This window comes from Mus musculus, chromosome 6 (assembly GCF_000001635.26).
Source record: "Mus musculus strain C57BL/6J chromosome 6, GRCm38.p6 C57BL/6J".
In the NCBI taxonomy this organism is placed as follows: Eukaryota; Metazoa; Chordata; class Mammalia; order Rodentia; family Muridae; genus Mus; species Mus musculus.
The window spans coordinates 94819204-94844488 of NC_000072.6; the positions used below are offsets into that span (position 1 = coordinate 94819204).

General features: G+C 43.8%; 1 pseudogene; it reads left to right on the forward strand.

Annotated features, from left to right (window-relative positions):
* Positions 1309 to 2516, forward strand: Gm7833 (predicted gene 7833; annotated as a pseudogene).

Below are 25285 nucleotides of genomic sequence, written 5' to 3' on the forward strand. Positions count from 1 at the left end.
TCCCCTGGGAGAGCTGGAGAGGTGCTCCGCAGGGAGAGTGCATAAAGCCCTGGCTTTGATCCCCAGCACTGGACATGTGTGAGTACTGCCAGAGCCCCGCTTGGGAGGCGAAAGCAGGAGGAGCGGAGTTCAAGGTCATGCTCAACTACACAGTGAGTTTGAGATCATACTGCACTACACAAAACCATGTATCTAACGGGAAACGAATGGCCCGCTGCAGAAGACTAAAGCATCTGTGGTGGCCAGAAAGGGGCAGGAAATCGGACCTGGCTGGGGAGACCTAGTCTTGCATTTGCCATTGCCTTCTGGTGATCTAAATCCTGACTTTTATGTATTTATTTTTGCAGTTCTGGAGAGCACACTTGAATAACTATGCCATGCCATGAATATACCCACAGCCCTTAAGCCCTGGGTTGTGCTATATTCTCTGAAGGAGATGAGGTGTGGAGGAAGGGCTAGCTTCCCAAGAGGAAGAGACTAAGAGACTAGACCAAAGCAGAAAACAGAGAGATTTCTGTTTTCATTGTCCCCTGGAGGTCTTGTCATCAGCCTGGTGCTATTAGACACCTTTCAAAGGCAGGCTTAGTAATTGGAAATGTGACCTGGAAGGAAACTGTGGGACATGAATCTCTTCCTCTCTTTTTCTTCCCTGTTTCCATGAACTTCTTGGTCCCTATGTGTTCTTGTGTGGCCATTCTGTCTTACTACAGGCTCTAAAGCAACCAGGCCAGTTGGTGGCCATGACGGAACTCTACAAAACATGGGCCAAATAAGCATTCCTCTTATGAGCTGAGCATCTCAGGTGTTTTGTGATAGTAACAGAAAGCTGATGAACATATTCAGTGCTGAACTAAGAATGAACCCCAGCCAGGAGGGAGCTATGGGGGTCATAGTGTCTGCTTTGGATAAGAATTTTTACCATGAGCCATGGTGAGGGTACAGTCATGAGGCTGAATTCATGCTCTTAACCCAGCATTCAATAAAGAAAAAGCTTCCAAGCCAAGGTGTGGTTACAGGTGATTCTCAGATGGCTGGCAGATGGGACATCTTTACTCATCTATAGAGAAACACTTTCAACCCTGGTCTTTAAGATCGTGTCTAAAAAGCATTCACAACCAACACAGCAGTCGAAGTCTGTGCCGTGTGAGGATAAAAAAAAAAGGGGATATATCATGTTCCAAAGCAATGTGTGTGTGTGTCCTCACCCTTCTGAAATGGAATGTAATTGATAGAGACCTTAAAAATGAGAGTGTAGCTCTCTGCTCCTCCCTGTTCCAGAGACAGCCACATCTTCTTTTGAAGTGCCAGCCTCATCCCGTAGACAAAATGGTGAAGATCGGTGTGAACAAATTTGGCTGTAATGGGTGCCTGATTACCAGGGCTGCCATCTACTCTCCACTTGGCAAAATGGAGATTGTTGCCATCAACGACCCTTCACTGACCTCAACTACATGGTCTACATCTTCCACTATGACTCTACCCATGGCAAGTTCAACAGCACAGTCAAGGAAGAATGGGAAGCTTGTCATCAATGGGAAGCCCATCACCATCTTCCAGGAGCGAGATTCCGCTAACATCAAATGGGGTGATGCCGGTGCTGAGTATGTCCTGGAGTCTACTAACAAAACCACCATGGAGAAGGCTGGGGCCCACTTGAAGGGTGGAGCCAAAAGGGTCATCATCTCTGCCCCTTCTGCCGATGCCCCCATGTTTGTGATGGGTGTGAACCATGAGAAATACGACAACTCACTCAAGATTGTCAGCAATGCATCCTGCACCACCAACTGCTTAGCCCACTGGCCAAGGCCATTCATGACAACTTTGGCATCGTGGAAGGGCTCATGACCATGGCCCATGTCATCACTGCCACTTAGAAGACTGTTGATTGTCCCTCTAGAAAACTGTGGTGTTATGTGTGGGGCTGCCCAGAACATCATCCCTGCATCCACTGGTGCTGCCAGAGCTGTGGGCAAGATCATCCCAGAGCTGAACAGGAAGCTCACTGGCATGGCCTTCCATGTTTCCTACTCCCAATGTGTCTGTCGTGGATCTGATGTGCCACCAGGAGAAACCTGCCAAGTATGATGACAACAAGAAGGTGGTGAAGCAGGCATCCAAGGGCCCACTGAAGGGCATCCTGGGCTACACTGAGGACCTGTAGACTTCAACAGCAACTCCTACTCTTTCACCTTTGATGCTGGAGCTGGCATTGCTCTCAATGACAACTTTGTAAAGCTCATTTCCTGGTATGATAATGAATATGGCTACAGCAACAGGGTGGTGGACCTCATGGCCTACATGGCCACCAAGGAGTAAAAATCTCTGGGCCACCCACCCCAGCAAGGACACTGAGAGCAAGAGAGAGGCCCTCAGTTGCTGAGGAGTCCCTGCCCCAACTCGGCCCCCAACATTGAGCATCTCCCTCACAATTTCCATCTCAAAACCCCATAATAACAGGAGGGGCCTGGGGAGTCCTCCCTACTCTCTTGAATACCATCAATAAAGATGCTGCACCCGCCCCCAAATGAGAGTATAATAAATCCAAACGTAGTTAACAAAACTAAACATTTCAATGAGAAATCACAGAATATAGTTAAAACAAAAACATCCATTTCTATGTGGTTTATCTGAATACATAAGAATATAAAAAGACTGATGTGAAGGATAGAGAGAATATGCTATCTATCCTCAAGTAAAGAGACACAAGGAATGGGCTGGGGACACAGTTCAGTGGTGGGTGGGGTGTGAGACCCTGGGGTCCATCTCCAGAACTTAAAAGATGTGGGTACACATACTTCCACAAATGCTTTGGTGGTAAAAATGGCATGACCCAGGAATCTCTTGTACTTTGGAGGCTAAGGCAGAGGATCACCAGTTCAAAGCCAGCCTGATCCACACTGTAAGATTCCCATTTTCAAAACTAAATAAGCAAAAAAGGCATTGTTTAATAAAAGTTTCATTTTTAGAACTACAAAAAATATCATGCAGATTGTTACCATAATAAGAGATCTAACTGAGAAAGCTGGGAATATCAAGAATATGGAAGGAAATGATGGTTGCTTTTTATACTTATTTAGTGTGTGTGTGTGTGTGTGTGTGTGTGTGTGTGTGTGTGTGTGTGTGTGCTCACACATGTGCGAGCCACAGTACTTATGTGTAGGTCTGATGACAACTTTCAGAAGTTGATTCTCCTTTCACCATGGGGGCCCTAGGGATTGAACTTGGTTTGTAAGACTTGGTGGCAAGCTTCTCTACCTGATAAGTCCTCTTGCTGCCTCTAGGACACCATTTCTAATAAGGGGAAAACATGATTCTTGGTGCACTTATAAAGCACATATAAAATGTGGACGTGTACTGGGGACAAAGCCAGCGTGAATACATTTTAAGCAGTTACTGTAACACAGACAAAAGCTATGCTGGAAAACTACCTCTGCGGGGAGAGGATGAAGCCCTGGTTGATAGTGTGCCTATTTGTGTGGCATAAATACATCTACCATCACAGATTTCAAGCTACTGATGGCTTAATAATCAGGTTTCAAATTACCCAAGTCTAATGATTGCATCTTGTGAGTCAATGTGAGTTGAATATAGCACTCTGACAATATTAAAAAACAAAACAAAACACCTCGGCTATTAGTAATACGTATAACTCTGCCTCCTGCCACTGGATATTAAAACCATACTTCTCAAGCCATATGCTCAAGGAGAAACTATAATAAGCATTCAAACTGAACGACGATAAAATAGTGCCTAATAAAACTGCGGGAAGCAATGAAAATGTTTTTTCAAGGGAAATTTGTATTTATAAATAATTAAACTTAAGAACAGGGAAGGCTGAAAACACTTAAATGAAGATTTAGCTTGAACAAAGCAATAGAGAAGATCAAAGAAGCTCTAAGAAAGCAGAGGGAAACAGAATGGAAGACGTCATAGTGAAGGGTGTGGATGTGGATGGAGGGACCAAACTGCTGCAGAGGATTGAAACGGTGTAACTGGTAAACCTTCTGCAAGACACCTACTAATCTGAGCAGAGTCATCACAAGGGACAACATTGTAGATGCATCAGAAACAGAAAATATATAGTATGGCTAATTGAAATAAAACTGATGCACATGTATGTATGCGCATAGATGTTGTTACAACCCCAGTCATACCAATGAATTAAAAAAAATCAGATGAAATGGCTTAATACTTTTGGAAGAAACAGAAGATAGATCCAGTTCAGTGCATTAATTCTCTGTTGCTGTATAACTGCTATGCCACTGGATGGCTTTAAGTGACTGTTATTGATTACTCAAAAGTCAGTGGTAAACAGAAGGGCCCCTGTGGTCTTGGTGAGGCTCTCTCTGGTCTCTGGACAATTGCAGGTTGGTGATGGGTCACTTTGTGGATGGATGCTGGCCCTCCACCTCATGGTGGTTTTAAGATGGGCCGAGTGTAACCCAGTCTCCCACTGCTGGTGGGCTAAGCATGGCTCAGTCTGGGTGGAGGCACTGTACTCAGGTGGTAGGTAGAGGTGTCCTCCTCCTGGTCCTGGTCCTGGTCCTGGTCCTGGTCCTGGTCCTGGTCCTGGTCCTGGTCCTGGTCCTGGTCCTGGTCCTGATCCTCCTCCTCCTCCTCTTTCTCCTCCTCCTCTTCCCCCTTCCTTGACAAGTTCTTGGGAAATGGGCACAGTGGAAGAACTATCTTCTGTAGTCTAAGTAATCGACTGTCCAGTCCAGTTCAGATTCAAAAGGCGAGGACCTCGATGCTTTCTCGTTAGTGAGAGGATAGGGTACCGAGCATAGAGAACTTCGAGTGGTTTTGTAATCTGCCACATCCTAAAATCATCAAAGATGTTGGCTCAGCAGCTATAAAGCCTTCTTACTAAGAAAACACCAGGTCCAGATGCTGTCACTGGCAAGTTCTACCAAACATCTAAGGAACAGACAAATGCAATCACACAGAGTCTCTTCAAAAATAGAAAAAGATGGACTACTCCATAACTCATGTTTATGAGGCTAGTCAAACCCAGACACCAAAAAAGAACATTATGAAAGCCGAAATAATAGTTCAGGATAGACTAGGGTTCACAAATGCAAAGTTCAAAGGAAAATTTAAGTAAACAAAATGTGTCAGCATTAAAGAAATAGACCTTGTCAGAACAAAGAAAGGCTAACCAGGAAAGCAAGGTTGGTTCAACACTGGAAAAAAAAATCTACCAATTCTCTTTAATAACAAAATGTGTAAACAAGGTGAACTCTGTTTGATGAAGGAAAATATTTTTAAAGTGTCAATAAATAGTTACAATAAAAATCATCATGATAAATATTATTAGTATAAAGAATGGTCCTTAAAGATGAAAAAAACAGTACTTACAAAAACCTAAAATCAAGTATCAAACTTAATGTTCATATCTACAGAGCATATTTAAAAAGTCAGATGAAGAAATGAGTAGACATTATTTTGTTGAAGATGGCATTAAAGGTTCCACTTTATACAAATGAAACAAACATACACATTTCAGTGAGGAGAAAGCCAAACTCTTACTGTCTGTGATGATACATATGTCTATGTGGAAAGTGATCTACCTTGATAATTCACAAGTAATTATATATATTATAGAAATATAGGGAGCTTATAGAATAATATATTTTTATAAGTTACCATTCTTTTTTTTCCATTTTTTATTAGGTATTTAGCTCATTTACATTTCCAATGCTATACCAAAAGTCCCCCATACCCACCCACCCCCACTCCCCTACCCACCCACTCTCCCTTTTTGGCCCTGGTGTTCCCCTGTACTGGGGCATATAAAATTTGCGTGTCCAATGGGCCTCTCTTTCCGGTGATGGCTGACTAGGCCATCTTTTGATACATATGCAGCTAGAGTCAAGAGCTCCGGGGTACTGGTTAGTTCATAATATTGTTCCACCTATAGGGTTAAGTTACCATTCTTTATGTTGCTATAAACAGAAAATGTGCTAAGCCTATTTATAATGCAAGAGAACTACTAATTTATCTACTTGTGTGTAACTCTTAGAAGCAAGCATGAGAGCTTGTGCTTTAGATCTGATGAAGCAACGAAAACTACAAATCAGAAGCATTAAATGCATGGATAAAAGTGGATGAGGAGGTGGATATGAAAAAGTGAAAGTTCAGTTAAAGATAAGCTGACCTCCACCTATAATCCTAGCATTGAAGAGGTTGAAGCAAGAATCCAAGAATAGTCTGGGATGCATAGCAAAATCTCATCTCATACAAAACAAACAAAACATTCCAGAAGAAAAAAAAGATGAGTAAACTCTGTGAGTGTAACGTTCAGTGTGGTGAGTATAGTTGAGTTACACTACTCAGGTGAAATCTACTCTGTAGGTTACATGGTTTTGAGACAAGGTTTCACTCGGCCCAAGCTGGCCTAGGGTTCACTAGGTAGCTGAGGATGGCCTTGAACTCCGGGTCCTTTTGCCTCTATCTCCTAGTGCTGAGATGACAGGTACATACCCCATATCCAGCTGTCTCAGAAGATTTTAAATGTGCTCATCACAAACACACAGTCACACACATAACCACATCCTCACTCATACTCACAAGCAACAACTGACATGGTAGATGAGTTAATTCTTTGACTGTGATTATTTCACAACTTTCACAACTTAGACAGATAATCAAATTATCACACTGTATCTTTTGAATATGAACACACACACATATACATATAACTTGTTAATAATATCTTAATAAGGTTGGGGAAAAGAAACCGCTGAATAATCTAATAAACCCAAAATTACTTCGTATTTAAAGATAAAGACTCAATATTTTAAAGATGCCATTTCTACCCAAGTTAGTGTGTGTATGGATAACAATTCTAGTAAAAATTTCAAATGTTTAAAAACACTTTTTTTGTGGAATTTCAACTGTTTCAGAACTTATATGGAAAAGCAAAATGCAAAAGATAGTGAGATACATTGTTGAAGAAACAGATTAGTAAAAAGAATTTCAGAGGACATCATAGTACTTAAGCTTCAGGAATCTACTAGTTACTTTTCTGTCGACAGGACAGAAGCTAGGGACATCTGAGAAAAGTGACCCCACCAGAGTGGTCTGTGGGCAAGTCTCTGTGATATTTTTTTTTGGATTAACGATTGATCTGGGAGGTGTCCGGACACTGTGTATGAGGTACCACTCCTAGTGCTGGAGGTCCTGGGTTATAGCTACTATTACTCTGAAATGTAGACATTAAAAGTATATTTTGAGACATGTATGATGACTGTAATGTGATACGAAAATAATAATAATTTCTAATACTGTCTACACATTTGGGGTCACAGATGCTGTATATTCTACTGTGAATCTTGTGGGCCCTGGAACCTGGGATCTTGGGTATGCCAGGTAAACACCCTAAAACAGAGCTTTCCCTCAGCCTCGTGCCACCTGCATTTTTCTCCTTCCTTCCTTCCTTCCTTCCTTCCTTCCTTCCTTCCTTCCTTCCTTCCTTCCTTCCTTCCTTCCTTCCTTCCTCCCTCCCTCCCTCCCTCTCTTCCTCCCTCCCTCCCTCCCTTCTTTCTGTCTTTCTGTCTATCTTTCTGTCTTTTAAGTGAAACTCAGGCAGGTGTAGTCTGGGAAGGAACCTGGGGCCAAAAGCACATTTGAAGTGTTGATGAACAGTGTGTCCTGCAATTCATATTAATTCTCGCAGCTTGCTGTGGATGCATGAGCCAAGTGACCATTGCTAAGAGTTGTAGGATGCTGTCTACACTTAAATTTATTTATTTGTTTTTAGTGCTTGTGTGTACCTGGGCTCAGAAGCGAGGAGGACACTGGATGCCCCACTGTCTAACCCCATCTGTCTTATTTCTTTGGAATACCATATTTCACTGAATCTGGAGTGAAGTTTGTGACCAGCAAGCCTCAGAGATCTGCTTTTCTCCACTCCTTCCCATGCTAGGGTTACAGGTTTTCACGCCCTGGCTAGGGATTTGAACTCACATCATCATGCTTGTGCTGCAAGCCCTCCAACTAAGCCAATGACTGTGTGTGCATGTGTGTGGGTACACACCACAGCCCCCATGTGGAGGTCAGATGACTTTATACAAATGGGTTCTCTTCTTCCATCATGTAGGAACCGGGGTGCTTAGCCTTGTCTGCTTTCTTAATATATTAACTTTCTTGCTGCCATGGCAGAACACCTGACAGAAATAACTTAAGATGTGGTTCAGGATTTCAGGTTGTCACAGCAGAGAAGGCCTGGTGGTGTGTGTATGTGTCAGGGAAGGTCTGGTGGGTATGTGTCTATGTAGGGAAGGCCTGGTGTGTGTGTGTGTGTGTGTGTGTGTGTGTGTGTGTGTGTGTGTGTGTGTGTGTGTGTGTGAGGGAACACCTAGTGAGGTATGTGTGTGTGAGGGAAGGCCTGGTGTGTGTATGTGTGTGTGTGTGTATGTGTGTGTGTGTGAGTCAGGGAAGGCAAGGTACAATGTATGGCAATGAGCGTATAGGGTTGAGCTCCTCATATGCAGGAAGACAAGAATGGAACCCGAGCAAAAAAGCGGAATATCTCCGTGATTGCGCACCTTCTGACCCTCTCTTGCTAGCTAGGCCACAGTCCCAAAGATCCTCTAACCCCCCTAACAATGCCAGCAGCTAAGGACTAAGTGTTGAAACACAGGAGCCCATGAAGGACACTTCCTCTACACTCACCCATCACAGGAAGGAAGTGTTGAATTCTAGTTAGAAGTTTCAGAACATGCAGATACATTTTGAATACCTGCCTTGCAAGTGAACTTTCTGAGTTCTGACCTCTTTGGATGTCTTGGATCCTAGGATACATTTTTATTTTTTTTAGAAGAATCAATTCTGATGGCATAGACCAGCTTGTTACTCTGCTTATCATGGTCAACACTGTTATTTTGGGAGGTAGTGTGGATTTTCTGCCACACATTTCCCATGAACTAGGCAAGGCAGGAATGTCCTAGAGCCTTGAGACTCCCAGAGAACTGGGGAGGGAAGAGAGGAGTAAGAGATGGTGGCAGGGCCGATCTGCATGTTACTACCTTGGCTTGATGATCATCTTTGCTCATAAGCTAGGTCTATTCATATAGATCTATGTGTTTGTCTGATCTCCCACTCACTTCTTCGCAGGGGGCTCATGGGTAGATACAATCATATCTTGTTTGAATCAGTTTGCCAAGGTATATTTGCTCGAAACCTCTACTTCTTGCTGCAGGACATCGCAGAGTCTTTACACACCAACAGGCACTGTGAACTCAGTTCATTCTTTGGAGTTTATTGCTTATTAGGAACCGAGTGCAACGCCCTTAATTGGAGGCAGGAATTGGAATCATAAGAAAGCGGGTGGAGAACATCTGAAAATTTGAACCTAAAATAAAACTGTAAACAGATTATTTTCATAAGAAAAAATCTTTATAAACTTGTTGGGGGGAATCTTCTATTTCTTCTTTTCTTCATTCCTTTCGTTTTTTCTTTCCTTTAGCCTGAGAAGTTTGCGTCCATTGGTTGTATAGTCAGGGGGGATTCCTGGTAAACAGCAGCTCTCCTGAGTTGGGCCCGAGATTTACATGTGCACCCTGTTTAGACCTGTGTGTTTATCTGATCTCCATTTCACTTCTGCCCAGTGAACCCAGGGGTAGGTACAATAGTATCTTGTTTGAACTAGCTTGCCAAGGTAGGCTTGCTTGAAACCTCAAATTTTTTGCTGCAGCATACCAACAAACACTGTGAACCCAGAGAGTAGACAGAGTCCCGAACGTTCTTCAAACTTGTAGGATATAGTTTATCAACTATAGATTTTCCTAAGGTCCAGTAATAAGATGGCGCCTTAATGAGACGTGCATTTTCAAAAGAAGCACTTTCCTTAGGGTGTGTCTATACTCACTGTACTGTGAAGAACATCAAACAAAGGACAGTGGGGTATGAAGAGCAAGGGCTGAAGGAGAAAGATTACACTGTTGTTGAAGATCATCCCTGTTCTGTATTCAGCTTGTGACTGCTCAGAATGGCCCAAGTAACAACCAGGGGTGTGTGTTCCTACCTGATGTGGCTCTGGCTGTTTGCTAAGGGCCTGAGTCTTCTTGGGAAGCTGCCTTCCAGGTTGCCCAAGGGCGTGAGGTCTTTTCTCTGCACCTCTCTTCCATCTATCTGGTCTGGAAGAAAGGTTGCTGGGTAAGACTGGGCATCCAGACTGAGTCATGGGGAAGTGGGCTGACTTGCAAGTCAGAGCATGTGCGTGAGTCAAGAGAAGCTGCTGTGCATCTGGGCTGTCAGGAGCGGAACCCAAGGCTCTTTTTCAGCTCGACATGAAAGGGAGCTGCCAGCCAACAGTTCCCAGATGGCAGGCTGGCCTGAAGGATTCACTCAGGGCTAGAAGATTGTTAAGGTTCTCCTAGAAGGAGGCGTCAGCTTGCTTCTCCTCTGCTAAACCACAAAGCTAATATTTTGAGAGGCTTCTACCCATCTAGTTGACCAACCTTAACTGGCCATTCTTCCCATGTCCTCAACTGGGATCAGTGCTGTTCCTAGAGGATATCTGGCAAATGAGGGAGGCAGTTTCGGTTGCCAGGAGTGTGGTAGACGACGTTAGTTAGCATCTAAGGGATACTGCTCAATGTCTACAGCATATAGAGACAGTCCTTTGTACACACACAGTCCCACAGTTAGTAGCATAAGACTAAGGAGACTGTTTCAGAACATAGCATTTCCTCTTTTTTCTTTTAAAGTCTTTTCTTTTGAGAGATGATCTTGTTATATAGTCCAGGTTGGCCTGGAGCTCTCAGTCCTCCCTCCTGCCTCAGCTACTTGAGTGTTAGGATCACAAGTGATCCCTTGAGACATAAGAGGTAGACAGAAGCTCCAGTACCAAGGGGGTACATTGACTCCAGCAGATGGCTGCAGAGTTTATGGATGATACAGAACATGAAATAGGATAGTGCTCTCTGGTCTTCCTGCTGGGATGGACATGTTCCACACCCTCCCTGTCCAGGAAGCACCTAGCCACATGTGCCTGCTGAGAGCAGGCAGTGCAGCCAGCCCCACCGATGACGCAGATGTAATGTGCTCATGTGCATTCGTGTATGTTTGCGTACTTGTTCATCCTCATGCATTCTCAGGTGCACACCTATGTGGAGGCCAGACATGGACCTTGTATGTCATTTCTCAATCTCTCTATCTTCTTGCTGGAGACAGGGTCTGCCTGTCTCTGCTTCCCTGGAACTGGGATTATATTCACTCATTCATTACCACGTGCATTTGTTGTTGTTGTCTTTTTTTTCTTTTCTTTTCTTTCTTTTTTTTTTTTTTTCGAGACAGGATTTCTCTGTGTAGCCCTGGCTGTCCTAGAACTCACTTTGCAGAGCAGGCTGGCTGGCCTCGAACTCAGAGATCCATCTTCCTCTGCCTCCGAAGTGCTGGGATTAAAGGCATGCGCCACCACTGCCCAGCCCTTGTCTTTGAATGGATTATGGAGGCCAAATTCAGGTCCTCATGCTTTTGTGGCCAGTACTTTGCCAGCTAAGCTGCCTCCCCGACCATAAATCAAAAAGTCTCTCACTAGGTATCCAAGCTGGAGTTGCACTCAAGAGTCTCCTGGCTAGGTAGTGCACCAACACTTTAGTCTCTCATTTGAATTAACAAAGGCTAAGAGAAAGGGGCACTGTTGACGTGGCTCCAATACTGACAGCGTGTGATGTCAGCTGACGGAGGGTCATAGTTCATATCTAGAAATGGAGGGACAGGGGTGGGTGCTGTGCGGAAAAGACCCTGGGAGACGTTGGTCTAAGGATGATAGGTTTGCGATGGCTGAAGATGGGAGAGGTAAGAAGATATTGCAGGCAGGGAAGCAAGGTATAGCTGCCGCTCAGGAGAAAGTCAGACCTCAGAACAAGAATTCTGTGTGTCTTGTGACCCGGAATAGATGTATCATGCAAGCTAGGCAGTTACCAGGGGAGCTGGTTGACAGTATACCATGCTTCATGTCCAGCACACTCAGATGCACAGAGAGAAGAGGTTTGCAAGGTAAAGTCATGATCTTGAAGGGACAGATTCTTACAGTATCTAATGGAAAGTAGTGGGTGTGGGTCTGAGACCCACTCCTGCGTGACTTCAGGCACAGTATTGTTCACTCCACCCCGTGAGGGCACAGGCCTGTGTGTGGGCATCAAAGCTGTACAATCCAACAGGAGAAGCTGGCAGAGTGCTAGATGCAGCTTCTGATAATTTGACAGTTTGCTGTAGGCAACTCTGGTTCCTGGAACCCAGCTAACAAAATGACACAGGCAGGACTAACTGGTACCACACATTTACTGCAGCCCAATTTTACTGCAGACCCCAGTCACGCATCAGACTTTTCCTAGAACTCTGTTAATGATCACAGCTACCAAGTCTTGCTTACTGAACTACTCTTGGGGCTGGATCATGAGTGCCTGTGGCTTTGAGGTCTTCAACTATAGACAGAGGAGGGGGGAAAAATCTCCATATGCGAACACTGGAGATTTGCAGTTGTGTTTGTTACTGAGGGAGGGTGAAATCGATCTTCTGATGTAAGGAACATAGAAACAAAATTTGCTGAACTTGGCTGGGGCTGGGGCTGGGACACAGTTAGGACTGGACTCACCTGGCATTTGCAAGACCCTGGGCCTGATCTCCAACATCAAATAAAAATGGGGGCCGATAATCCCATAACAGGTGAGGTGGATGTAGGGAACAACCTTGGCTACATAGTGAGTTCCAGGGTAGCCTGGGCTCCAGGAGACACTGACAGAAAGAGGTGGGGCAGGAAGTGTGTGTGTGTGTGTGTGTGTGTGTGTGTGTGTGTGTGTGAGAGAGAGAGAGAGAGAGAGAGAGAGAGAGAGACAGAGAGAGAGAGAGAGAGAGAGAGAGAGAGAGAGAGAGAGAGAGAGAGAGAGAGAGAGAGATTCAGATTGAAAATAGTACATTTCTCCTAAGGGCCATTCCATGAAAGAGTTAAGCTAATGCTTGCACTGCGCAGTGGCACACTCCTTTGATCCCAACACTCTCAGTAGGTGGTAAAGCTACATATAACTGGCCAAGTTTACAAAATGAGACAGTTTTAAAAATAAAAATAAAAATAAAAATAAAAATAAAAATAAAAATGACTATGAACTGGTGCTAGGGTCAGAAGCTAAGCAGCACTGCCTGCCTTGTATGCAGGCAGGGTTACTCCTGACCCAGCGTTGACACAGCCACTTCACAGCTAAAGGAAACATTGAAAGGGTCTCCTCTGCCCCTTTAAGAGTTAAATCTGTAGTATGCACACCAGCTACTACCCTAGCACAACCCCAAGTAACAAGGCAGACACTTTTCACCTCTCTGCGTTACTAAGCCCTCCCTGTCCGGCTGTCCTCGTTCCCCTTCAGGCACATTGAATTAAATAAGATATGTTTTCAGACTAGTCTGTCTCTTAATTTTTAAACCCTTGTTTATTTTAACTCAAATTTAATCCATATGTTTCTGATTCATTTACACTTAACTCATCAAAATGTTGTTTCATAAAATAGTTCTTTGATGTTCAAATTGCTTTGGGAGCTATTTTTAATACTCTCTCTCCCTCCCCTCCCCTCTCTTTTAAATAAAACTTCCCTACTTAGAAACAGAAAGTTCTAACTCATTCCTATTTAACAACTTGGGGTCCACAGGGTTGGACTCAGTTCATTATCTAAATGAAATAATGTATGTAAAACGGTTCAAAAACTCTAAGGCTCTAAGTGTTGCCTGCTAGTGATTAGTGTTCTTATTGTTACTCTGACCATACAGTCTACAGAAGGTTCTGACCTCTTCTTCCTGCAGTTGCTGCCGTGCACTGTCCTTTTGTTTCTTCATGCTTATAATGCTGTTTTTAATCCCATGACTTTCCCATTCTCAGTAACACAACAGTGCGCATGTCTAATGGTGGAAGGACAGAGGAGTATGTCATCAAGATTGAGGAGGTCAACCATAGAAATGGATATTGTTAATTTAGGGATCTACTGTGATAGGGTGACACTTAGTGGGGACCAGAGCCAGGTTGGTTCTCCCTGACTGAGAGGATGGGGTCTTCTCAGGGCATTATTGGAATGAACTTAGAGACTTTGACAGATGACAGATTCATTAAGAAAAGAGCTGTAGGGCCAGGAGATGGCTCAACTTTGGGCTGGTTAAATGCCTGCTTTGCAAGCACAAGGGCCTGAGTTTGATCCCCAGAATCCACATCTAAAAAAGAATCTGGGAGAGCCAGGTCACAGAGGTAACAGTGCCTACCTTGAACCCTAGCACTCAGGAGGCAGAGGCAGGCAGGTCTCTGAGTTTAAGGCCAACCTGGTTTACAGAGTGAGTTCCAGGACAGCCAGGACTGCAAGAAAAAAAAAACCTGTGTCAAAAAACCCCAAAACACCAGCAATGAAAATCTGGACACAGTGGTGCGCAGTTGTAATCCCAACATTGAGAAGGAGACAGATACCTTGGGCTCACTGGTCAATGAGTTCTAGACCAGTGGGAAACTCTGTCTCAAAAATATAGATGTTCTTTGAGATGGAACATCTGAGAAGATCTGTATTGGAAGTTTAGTTACCAACATAATAAGAGAGTATTTCCAGGTAGAATACCTGGTGAGGTGGGTCAGTAAAGGTAGACTAGGTTACCTTGGGAGGAATTAATGTGATTATCACAAGATCAGGTTATCTGTTCAGAGAACAGGTGGTTATGAAACATTGAGGCTCGTTGTGCCCAGGCCTTTGGCTACTTATCGTGCTGGTTGACCTCCTGCTTGCTAGCATGTGATTCTACCAGTCGATGCTATCCTTCTCGAGGTTCTCATGAGGTTTGAGTGATGTTCTTAATGCTCTAGAAATGTGAGCTAAGTGAACCACGTCCTTATACAATACCCAGCCTCTGGTATTTTGTTATAGCAACGCCAAGTGAACATAGAAGGACACACAATGTGGTTTCGGATCAGATGACTAAACCCTGAAGCAGAGCAGGCTCTTTTTTTGTAGGCAGAATCTAGTCCCTGGTTTATGTGAGTCCTTATCTATAGGTGACCATGGTGGCTGGCACAGCAGGAGAATGTTGGTGTGAGCCTGTAGGAGAAAGCAGACAAGTTTTGGCAAAACAGAGCTGTGGTCTGCAGCAACACAACACCACACCGTTAGGGTTGGTGAAACACACACAATATACACAAAGCCTGAGTTCCTAGAACACTTCAGAGTGTCAGGTGTGTATGGGTTTCAGGGAGGACATCCCATGTGTCATCCTGACTTCATCCCTAGCTGGAACACAGTGGGGCCTGGGGCCATTCAGGACACACAACATATAGCAAAGTGGGTGGTTTGTTGCATGTCTTGACAATCATGTAAAAGGTCTTGATCATGCCAACAAATGTGAACAGGCAGCCTTTGTGGCCAGGAAGCTGACCCTGATGGGAGTGTGGAGCACACACCTCTGGCTTTCTGCACTGTCCCCAGGGCTTGGCCTATAGCACACCAGGTTACCTTAAGGAATTTGGAAGCAAACAGGAAAACTCTGGGTCACACAATGGAGGGACCATGCTTTGCCCTTTCACACATCAGTCTTTTCGGGTGAATGGCTCCAAGCCTTCTGAGTCTTGCCTTATGGAACAATTGGCCCCTTCAGTTAACTTGCCAGCAGCAATCAGTTACTCCTCCTAGCCATAAATTACAACTATTCTTTTTTTTTTGAGGGGGAAGAAATTAAAGTAACAAAGGGAAGGAGTTGTAAAGAAGGAAACTGTCAGAACAGCAAAGGTTTGAGTAATTAGTTGGGTCTTTTGGTTTAGGGTTGACTGACTTTCAGTTTGAATTTTGATTTGGAGTTTTATTGGAACAAAGAGACCCTACTTTAATTCACTTTCCAGCTGAGATCGTGATCAGGTGGGTGACAATAACTGGGGTATGGGGCGGGACTCAACCCACAATCCTTGTTACAGAGGTTTTCATTCTGATCCTGCAACTTCACTGATTGTTGTTTTATTTGTTTAGAACTCCCGCTTCTGGTTGCTGAAGGCCTCTCCTGGTTGGATCTCAAATGTCCCTTCCAGGCTTATGTGGTATGTGACTAGGAGGTCCCTAACTGAGGAGGCTATTTGGTATGTGATGAAACTTTTGGTACTTGTGGCATAACTGCTAGACACACACAAATAGGGACAGGCTTTAAGGTGATAGCCCATCTCTGGTTGGGTCTCACTGCATGTACTTCCTGTATCCCGCTGCAGTGTTTGTAGCTACCTATGGACAGCAAGGGCCAAGCCATGATGAACTGTATTCTTTCAACCTTGAAAAGAAATACACCTCTTTTCCCTTAAGTTGCTCAAAGAAAGAAAAAGAAAGGTATCAAACACACCCCTGTTCCGTGAAACAAGATAACCATATCCACCGAATCTGGTTCATTAAGTATGACCATAAAATCACCTTATTCACCGATAGTGCAAAAGCTGCTTGAAGCAGTTCATTCCATGGAGTCTCATTTAAAAATAAAGAGGAAATTTCCCAGGTGACTAATAGTTTTTCATTGTTCTCAAGGCACCTGGAAGAACTGGCTTGCTCTCAATTATTCTGAGAAATGAAGGACTTCTGAAAAAAAAGAAAGAAAGAAAAAAGAGAGAGAGGATTCCAAAGTCCACAGGGCAAAGCCATCTGCTTCCACAGAGAAAAACGCTGAGCATTTGCTAAGCATGGGGCTGGCTGGGCTAGCCCCATCAAGGTCAGATTTATGTATTTTCTCTGGAACTGGAATTTTTGTACACCAGGCATAATACCATGGGGTATTTACAGTGTAAACATTTTTTCTAAAGTAAACAGCTGCATTCCCTGGCTGGCTAAACCCCTCAGCCCCAGATGCAGGAGCTAGAACCTGCTCAGTAAGCAGGTGCATCCTAACTCGGAGGAAGCTTTTCTTTGTGCCTGACTCCCAGAGTGTCTGAACATTTTTCTCCTTCCAGTGACGTAACCTCATGACTTCTGAAAACAGATGAAAGGGCGATTCCTTTCTTAGTTTCCCCCTTGATTTAAAAAAATAAAAATAAAAAAGGGCTAGGCTATAGCAGTCAGAGGGGAAAAGTTTGGTGGCTTTGGAGTCTGAGGCATTCACTGCAAGTCACTTTATCTTCATTTTCTTTTTCTTGTTTTCAGTTTTCCTCCTTTCCTAAAAGCAGGATTGGGAATTGGGGAGCAGGGGTGGGGGTGTAGGGAGTGTGGGGAGTGTGGGGGTTAGAAAGGGAAATAAAGACCAGAATATGGAAACTGCTTTACCACATAGGATGTCAATGGTTTTCACGCAAGCACATGAGCGTGAGTGTGAGTGTGTATGTATGTGTGTGCAGTGATCGTGTTTATATTTGTGTATACAATCTACAGAGAGTTTTAACTTTCTACCTTGTTTGAGATGGAGTCTCTGATGGTTTTTCACTGTGTGTGCTAGGCTATCTGGCCAGTGCATTTCCCAGGATCCTCTTGTCTCTACCTCCCATCTCTTTGTAGGAATGCTGGGATTACAGACGTGCATGCTACCATGCTTGGCTTTGTGGGGGTTCTGGGTATTTGAACTTAGCTTGTGTGGCCAGCACTTGACCCAGGGAACCACCTTTCTAGACCCTCAAGGGTTATTTTTGCTATAGATTTCATTGGTGCTGATGAAAAGTCACAAGCACTTTCTGAAGATAAGACTTTAAAAAAACATGTAGAGGTTGAGCGAAGGGGTCAGAGGTATCCATATTTTACTCATTCAATTGACGTGTATTAAATGGCTATTAGGTGTTGGGGGTTAGATACTACAGTGATGAAGGCAAATAGTCCCCTTTGTAAGGAACCAAAACAGTGAACCCTCAATAGCTAACTTCAAGATCTTCACAATTCCAACATTTATCCTTGTGGAGGACGGACATTGTTGGGTAGTGGTAAAATGCAAATGCTATGTGGGAAAGGCTGCCATATTTCTGTGATACTAAAAATCCTTGCAAAATCGTGGAATTCAAAGTCCCTTGGCATCATGGGAGAATGGCAGCTCAAGAGCAGGAGACTGAGTTTCTGTCTGTTGTGTTAAGGTGTCCCATGCGAGTATTAGTCCTCCTCAGGGACTCAGCTTTCCTATAAGAGAAGACATTGGAAGGGCTTTTGATTGGCTTCCAACTGTATGATTCTACAAGTTGTTGGTAGTTTGGATCCACAGAATTTGTGACGGGAGAATGAGGTGATTGGCATGAGGTCTACTCTGGAAAAGATAAAGGTTAGAATACAGGAAGAGGACCAGGTCAGGAGCCCCAGCCACCAGGGTTAGTGATGTCCATCCAAGGCTTTCTGACCCTATCCTGGCCCACCATCTATCTACATGGGTTATAAACAATGGGATATATTTCCCATAGTCCAGAGGCTGGCAATCTTAGTTTGATTCCTGTGTGATGGGGCATCTTTTTTTTCCTGATGAAGATGTCAACTTTTGCTATTTTTCCATGTCATAAAGAGGACAAGAGACCTCCCTGTACGGGCCTTTGTGTCATGGAGCTAATCTACTTATGATTTAATTATGGCCCATGGTCCTGCTCTCTGAACTAAAACCATCACATTGAAAATTAGGATCTTAACATCTGAATTTAGGGGCGACATAAACATTCAACACATAGACTACCTACACAGGATTGCTGTGAGGAGCTGTGAGCTAGCCTACCCGACTTAGCCCAGCATGTCAAGTCTGCTACAGCAGATGTTCAGTGTGGGTCATGAGAAAAAAAACTTGTTTTATGGCAACACTAAAACATTACTGGTCTTTCACTCTTGTTCTCTTAGGATTTTCCCAGGGCCTCAGGGCACACGGCATTGTAAGAGACTCAAGGCAGGGACAGCTGTTAGAGTCCACCTGCCTTCTCTGAGGCCACTCAGCAAGCATTTCCCAAAATGTGAAATAATACTATTTTTCTGTTGTTGTTGTTTTAGGACATATTTTTAAAATACTACAGTTTCCTCAAATTGTTCCCAGTTTTCATGGTCTTATCACAACCCTCCTCTCTGGTCTTCTGTATCCTTCTCCTAAAATTTCTTACGATGTCTCTGGAGTCAACTACATAACCCAGGACAGGGGCCCAGTCTCAAGACGCATAACTCCATTGCATCTGCTAAATCCCCTTTCCATTTTCTCAACACACTCACAGGCCTCAGAGTTCAGCACACAGATGGAGATCACCTCAACCCAGTCTAATTAGGAATTATTTACCAACTGGATCCTTGATATATACAAGGAACAAAGCATAACTATTAAACTGTAACTGTAGACATTGTCTTAAGTTGAATATACATCCTTTTTACGTATAAGCCAACAACTTTTCTCACAAACCTATGTGCAAGGCTCTGCCCAGTCTTTCCATTGACTGCTTCAGTGCCTCTCCTACCTACATCAAAAGGATACACGCTCCTTTTCCCATTCTCTATTGAGCCTGGCTCGGTGCTGTATTCACAAAATACCACGGTTATGGTTATTTTTCAATATCTCTGTCCTCCACCAGCCCCTAAAACATCATTCCCTGGATGCTGATTCATAAGACATCTGTCCTGTGAAGTTATATCATACTAAGGCACAGAGCTTACAGCCAAAACACTTTAAGAAACACTGCATTTTATCCTCCTTGTGGAGATTCACAGTGTGCCTCAACAGATTGTAGGTTCTGAGCAGTCCTGCAGAGGCAAGAGGGGTGTGGTAATTGGCTACAGCATTTTTAAAATTGACTTGATCATGGAATCCTTTTCCTGATTACAATCACATTGTGAGAAATACGGCTCTTGGTGCCTTGAGGCCAGAATCAAATGGTGTCTGTTTTTGCATCATTTACGGCTGTCTTTTTCCTGTCTTATGTAAGTGCTTAGAACACACATGTGTGCCCATGTGTACACACACGCACACAAACACACACCACACACATACATACACATGCACACATATCTGAAGTTATTAAACACTGAATGACAGTGTGTAAAATAATTATCTATAGTATAGTATGAATAAAAAATTATTTATAATACTAGGTAAATTAAAAGTAACCCAAGCCAGGATTGTTAATGGGAAGGGAAAAACCAACCCAAATGCTGAAAACCAATCTAATATTTAAACAGACAGAGATAGGTTATTAAAGCCTCCACCCCCAGCCCCTGCTTTGAACTTTGTGGACTGCCCTCTTTCTGAAAGGGAAAAAGAAAATCAAATCTGTGGAGCACAAAGCAGAACAGAAAGAAATAGCTGTCTTCAGATAAAGAATGAAAATTATTATAGAAAAGATTAAGTGAGGATTAAGACTCCAAGTCAGGTCTCTAGTGCGCCCTGAGCAGAGCCAGAGAAGCCCACTACTCATGTTCAATTGTGTCTGTGAACTGCAGGCAGTCACTTTGAGGCAGTGAACCTGTAGCTGGTGGCCAAAAGTTGGGCATGGATTTCCCAATTGCAGCCACCATCATTTATCAGAAATGAAAGCTCCCTCGACACAGGGAAGCAGTAATGGCCTCCCTCTGGAATGGCGCCAGAGACTGGGGCAGCTCAGCTAAGGCCCCTAGCTCAAGTAAGAAGAGGAAGAGCCTGCCATAGTTTGGTAGAAGACTAAAGATTTGGGTGGGACTACTCACGTTGTCATTGGGGATAATATACAAAGCCCTTAACTTATGAGCCAGTATGTTCTGTTGACACTTTTGAATATACCTTTATGAATCTGGTGATGTAGCTCAGTTGGTAGAGCACTGGCCCAGCGTGCAAAAAGCTCTGGTTTGATCTCCAACACTGCATAAACCAAGCATGGTTTGTAAGCAGGTTAGACCTGTAAACTCAGCTCTTGGGTGAGTCATTGGTAAAGAGTACATAGGTATGAATGAATGGACAATAACAATAGTATAGACTTTGCAGTGGTTTTCTCTCTCTCTCTCTCTCTCTCTCTCTCTCTCTCTCTCTCTCTCTCTCTCTCTCTCCTTCTCTCTCTCTCTTCCTTTCCTTTCCTTTCCTTTCCTTTCCTTTCCTTTCCTTTCCTTTCCTTTCCTTTCCTTTCCTTTCCTTTCCTTTCCTTTCCTTTCCTTTCCTTTCCTTTCCTTCCCTTCCCTTCCCTTCCCTTCCCTTTCCCTTTTTCCTTTCCCTTTCCTTTCCTTTCCTTTCCTTTCCTTTCCCTTTCCTTTCCTTTCCTTTCCTTTCCTTTCCTTTCCTTTCCTTTCCTTTCCTTTCCTTTCCTTTCCTTTCCTTTCCTTTCCTTTCCTTTCCTTTCCTTTCCTTTCCTTTCCTTTCCTTTCCTTTCCTTTCCTTTCCTTTCCTTTCCTTTCCTTTCCTTCTCTCCCCCTCCCTCCCTCCCTCCCTTCCTTCCTTCCTTCCTTCCTTCCTTCCTTCCTTCTTCCTTCCTTTTTTTCTAACCTACTATGTAACACATTAAAAAGACATTGTGTTGGATAGGTTTTTTTTGTTTTTTTGTTTTTTTGTTTTTTGTTTTTTGTTTTTTGTTTTTTGTTCTTTGTTTTTTGTTTTTTGTTTTTTGTTTTTGTCAACTTGATACCAACCAGAGTTACCTGGGAAGATGGAAGCTCCATTGAGGAATTGCCACCATTAGCTTAGCCTGTAGGACAGCTTGTGGGTCGTTTTCTAGGCCAGTAAATAGTGTTTCTCCATAGCCTCTGATTCCTGCCTTGGTCTTGTCCTAGTTTCTCTTGAGGATAACGGACTGTCACCTGTAAGCCAAATAAGTCCTGTTTCTCCAAGTTGTTTTTGGTCAGTGTATTATCACAGCAACAGAATATGAAGTAGAATGTGTTCATTTTAAGATGGAAATGATACAAAGGACACACATATGATGATATTCTTCAGTGAACAACAGCAAGAAAAACACCAGAGCGTTTCTTAGGGTTTTATTGCTGTGAAGAGACATTATCATCATGGTAACTCTTATAAAGGAAACATTTCATTGGGGTTGGCTTACAGTTCAGCAATTTGGTCCATTATCGACATGGTGGGAAGCATGGCAGTTCACAGGCAGACATGGTGCTGAAGAGGTAGCTGAGAGTCTAGATCTACTCGTGCCTTTGTTATCACCCTCCAGCCTCCAGAACTGTATGAGCCACATTGTGTGCATTTTATCCCCTCTCCCAGAGCTGTATGGCCTGTGGTGTGTTGTTGTGGCAGCCTGAGTGGATTAAGATAATGATGAATTAAAGGAAAAAGTAACAGTCAAATGTGGTGGAGCACACACCTCTAACCCCACAGCAAAAGAGGCTGAGGCAGGAGGATTTTGAGTTGCCAGTCAAGGCCTGGAGAGATGATTGGCGTTGTCTGTAGATATGGATTTGCTATCATGAGGCATGGATACATGTGTCTCCTGTGTCAAAGACATGGTGGCTGGAGGCAGAAAGAAAAGATCACATCACAGCCTCTTCGTGTCCACCTTATCTGAAGACAATTCCTACACAGTCCACAACAGATAGGTGACCCAGATAGGAACAGCTACTGACTCTGAAGATGATCCATGGGTAAGAATGGAGCCTAACTTAAGCCATGACTGAACAGCAGAACGGCTGGGGAGCATACAGGCTGATGAGAGTCCCGGGACTCAGATCATGGGAATCCGAGCTGGGGACTATTGTAGAAGAGACTTCCTGAGGGACTTCATGTTTTCGGGAGAATGCAAGAGAGGGAGGCAGGCAGAGAGGCAGAGGATGGCCTGTTTTGAAGACTGGCCTTTTGAACTCTGAGTATGAGTGATCAGGTTTTGTTCTGCTGTGTGGCATAGCACCTGAACTTTTAGGTTCGATGTCAATGTCTGGCCATATTGGGTGTGTGTGTGCGCGGCAGATGGGCTCCCTTCAGCACATCCCTCAAGGCACCTCTGGGAGATGAAGCTCTTAGCAAAGTGATCTACTCCTGCTAATGATGCTGCCCCACCCCCACCCCAACAATAGCGATCAGGATCATTGGCCCAGTCAGGAACCCTGGGCTGAACTTTTACTGCAGCCCACACACAGAGCAGCAGTGCTTGCTCCCTTCACATAGGCACTTCGGAGTTTGAGGCAGGAAGATGACCAATTTGAGGTCTGCCCTAGCAACTTGTCTCAAAATAAAGGTGGTTTTTAAAAAAATCAATCAATCAATTAATTAGTGGTTCGGTTGTTGTCACTGCTGTTGTTTGTTGTTTTAAGTCCTGGGGATAAGCTTGGTGGTAGAGTGCTTTATTAGTATGTATGAAGTCCTGGCCTCAATTCCCAGTATTTCAAAAGGTAGATAAATAAAAAATTAAAAACAAGATTCAGGCCTGGAAGATGGCTCTATCAGTAAAGTGCTTACCACACAAGTATGAACACCCAAGTTTGGCTCCAACACTCAGGTAAAAGCTGTTTGTGATGATATGCCTGTAACTCACGTTTGGGGAGGCACAGGCTGGAGGGGCTGAGGACCTCGCTGGCCAGCCAGTCTAGCTGATCAGTGAGTTCCAGGTTCAATGAAAGACTGTCCAAAAATATAAGGTATAGAAGTGATTGAGGAAGTCACCTGATGTTGGTCCCTGGCCTCTGCACTCACATGAACACATGTATTTGCACATATATATGTCCCTTCCGCCCCCAGTATACACACAGAGTTCATTTCCCATTCTAATGATGACTAACGCATGTCAAGTGAGCATCACAGCGTGACAGGATGTCTATGAGGAAATCAAAAGCCATCTGACAGTAAACATACATGACCTTCTCATAAAGAAAAAGATTTATATGGGCTTGATCCAATACAGGCTTTGGTCATGCTGGTGAGAAATATTTACACATTCCAGTGGTTCTATGATGCAAAGTCCAGGTGGATCTGAAATGGGCTGTGACGAATCTGGAATGACGATGCCGACACCGTAAATATCTCATTAACAGATTGCCACCACTCACTGAGAAGAAAGCTTTTCTCGACCTTACGCATGTGTTCGCCACATTTCTGAAAGAATTGTGCAAACATTTAGACTTGTTTGATTCAAGGCAAAAACAACTGGGACCAAAGAAAGTTGCCAATAACTCATGAGATTGTTTTGTGTATCATTTACTGTACACCCAGGCAACGGGTCGTTTTTTTTTCCTTCTTCCACTTTAATTTGCTTAACTGATGAGTTTAATCAATTCCAGTTTATATGTTTATCCTGCCATAGTTTATGAAGCATCAAAGAAGAACTTGGGAAACTCAGAAATTAAAACCAACAAAAGGTCTGTCTCCTACACCTGTGTGAAAAATATCCAGTTGTTTGTGAAGCTGAAAGTGTTCAGGAGTGCCTCTGTCCCTCTGTCCAGATCTGTAGACTCTCTTGGTCACCATACCACATTGTTGTTGTTGGTTTGGGCATTCCCTGCCTTCTCCATTGTGACTATCTCCGCCATGTGCTGTTTAGGGTTTCTGACCATGCCGCCCACTCACATATGGAATCAAACAAATTCTTCGAGGGCTGCCAGGATCCAGTGATGCACAAGGCAGGCCTTTTCCCCACCTCCAGGAAGCTCGCCATGAGTACATAGTCATCAATTGGGCTAACAGAGATATCATCTTGACAGCTCGAAGCTAGTTTCTTTGGTGGGTTTTGTTAAACTGGATGTTCATAGCTAGTCAAGCCACATCGACTGATGTCTTGCACACAATAGCAGGTGATTTGGTCTTTAGAAACATATTCCTTTCATGCTCATGATATCCCAACTTCCCCCAGTTCAAAGGGGCGGGAGCCTGACTCCACGGCCACAGAATAGACCAGGGCCACTACTCTCTCCCTTCTTTTCCCCTTGAAATGATTAAGTGTATATCTGATGTCTCATTACGCCTGGCCCAGAAACTCTGCTTTTCTTGGCAGTACCCTTCCTCTTCTAACCTGGCAGCTCCTTCATCTTAATGTCACATTGAAAGGGAATTGATAAGCCAATGACTACTGAGGATTTGGGATAGTGTTAATAGAATCTGCCTCTGAAAGTTTTTCATCATGAAAGTCCACCTCTTTAACAAAAGACCTTTTGGATGTTAGAGACTCCCTTCCTCCCTCCCTCCCTCTGTCCCTCCATCCCTCCGTCCCTCCTTCCTTCCTTTGACAGGGTTTCATTTATCCCAATTTGCCTTTGAACTTGCTATGTAGCAGGAGATGACCTTGAACTTCTCATCCTCCAGACTCTACCTCCCAATGCTTGGATTATAGGCCCTGTCCTGTCATACTGAGGATGGGAACGAAGGCCTTGTGTGTGTGCCACACAAACATTCTACCAATGGAGCCAATCTCCAGCCCTAGGTTTTTCAACAGGTGACTTTCCTTTCTTCCTTGGCAATGGCTCAT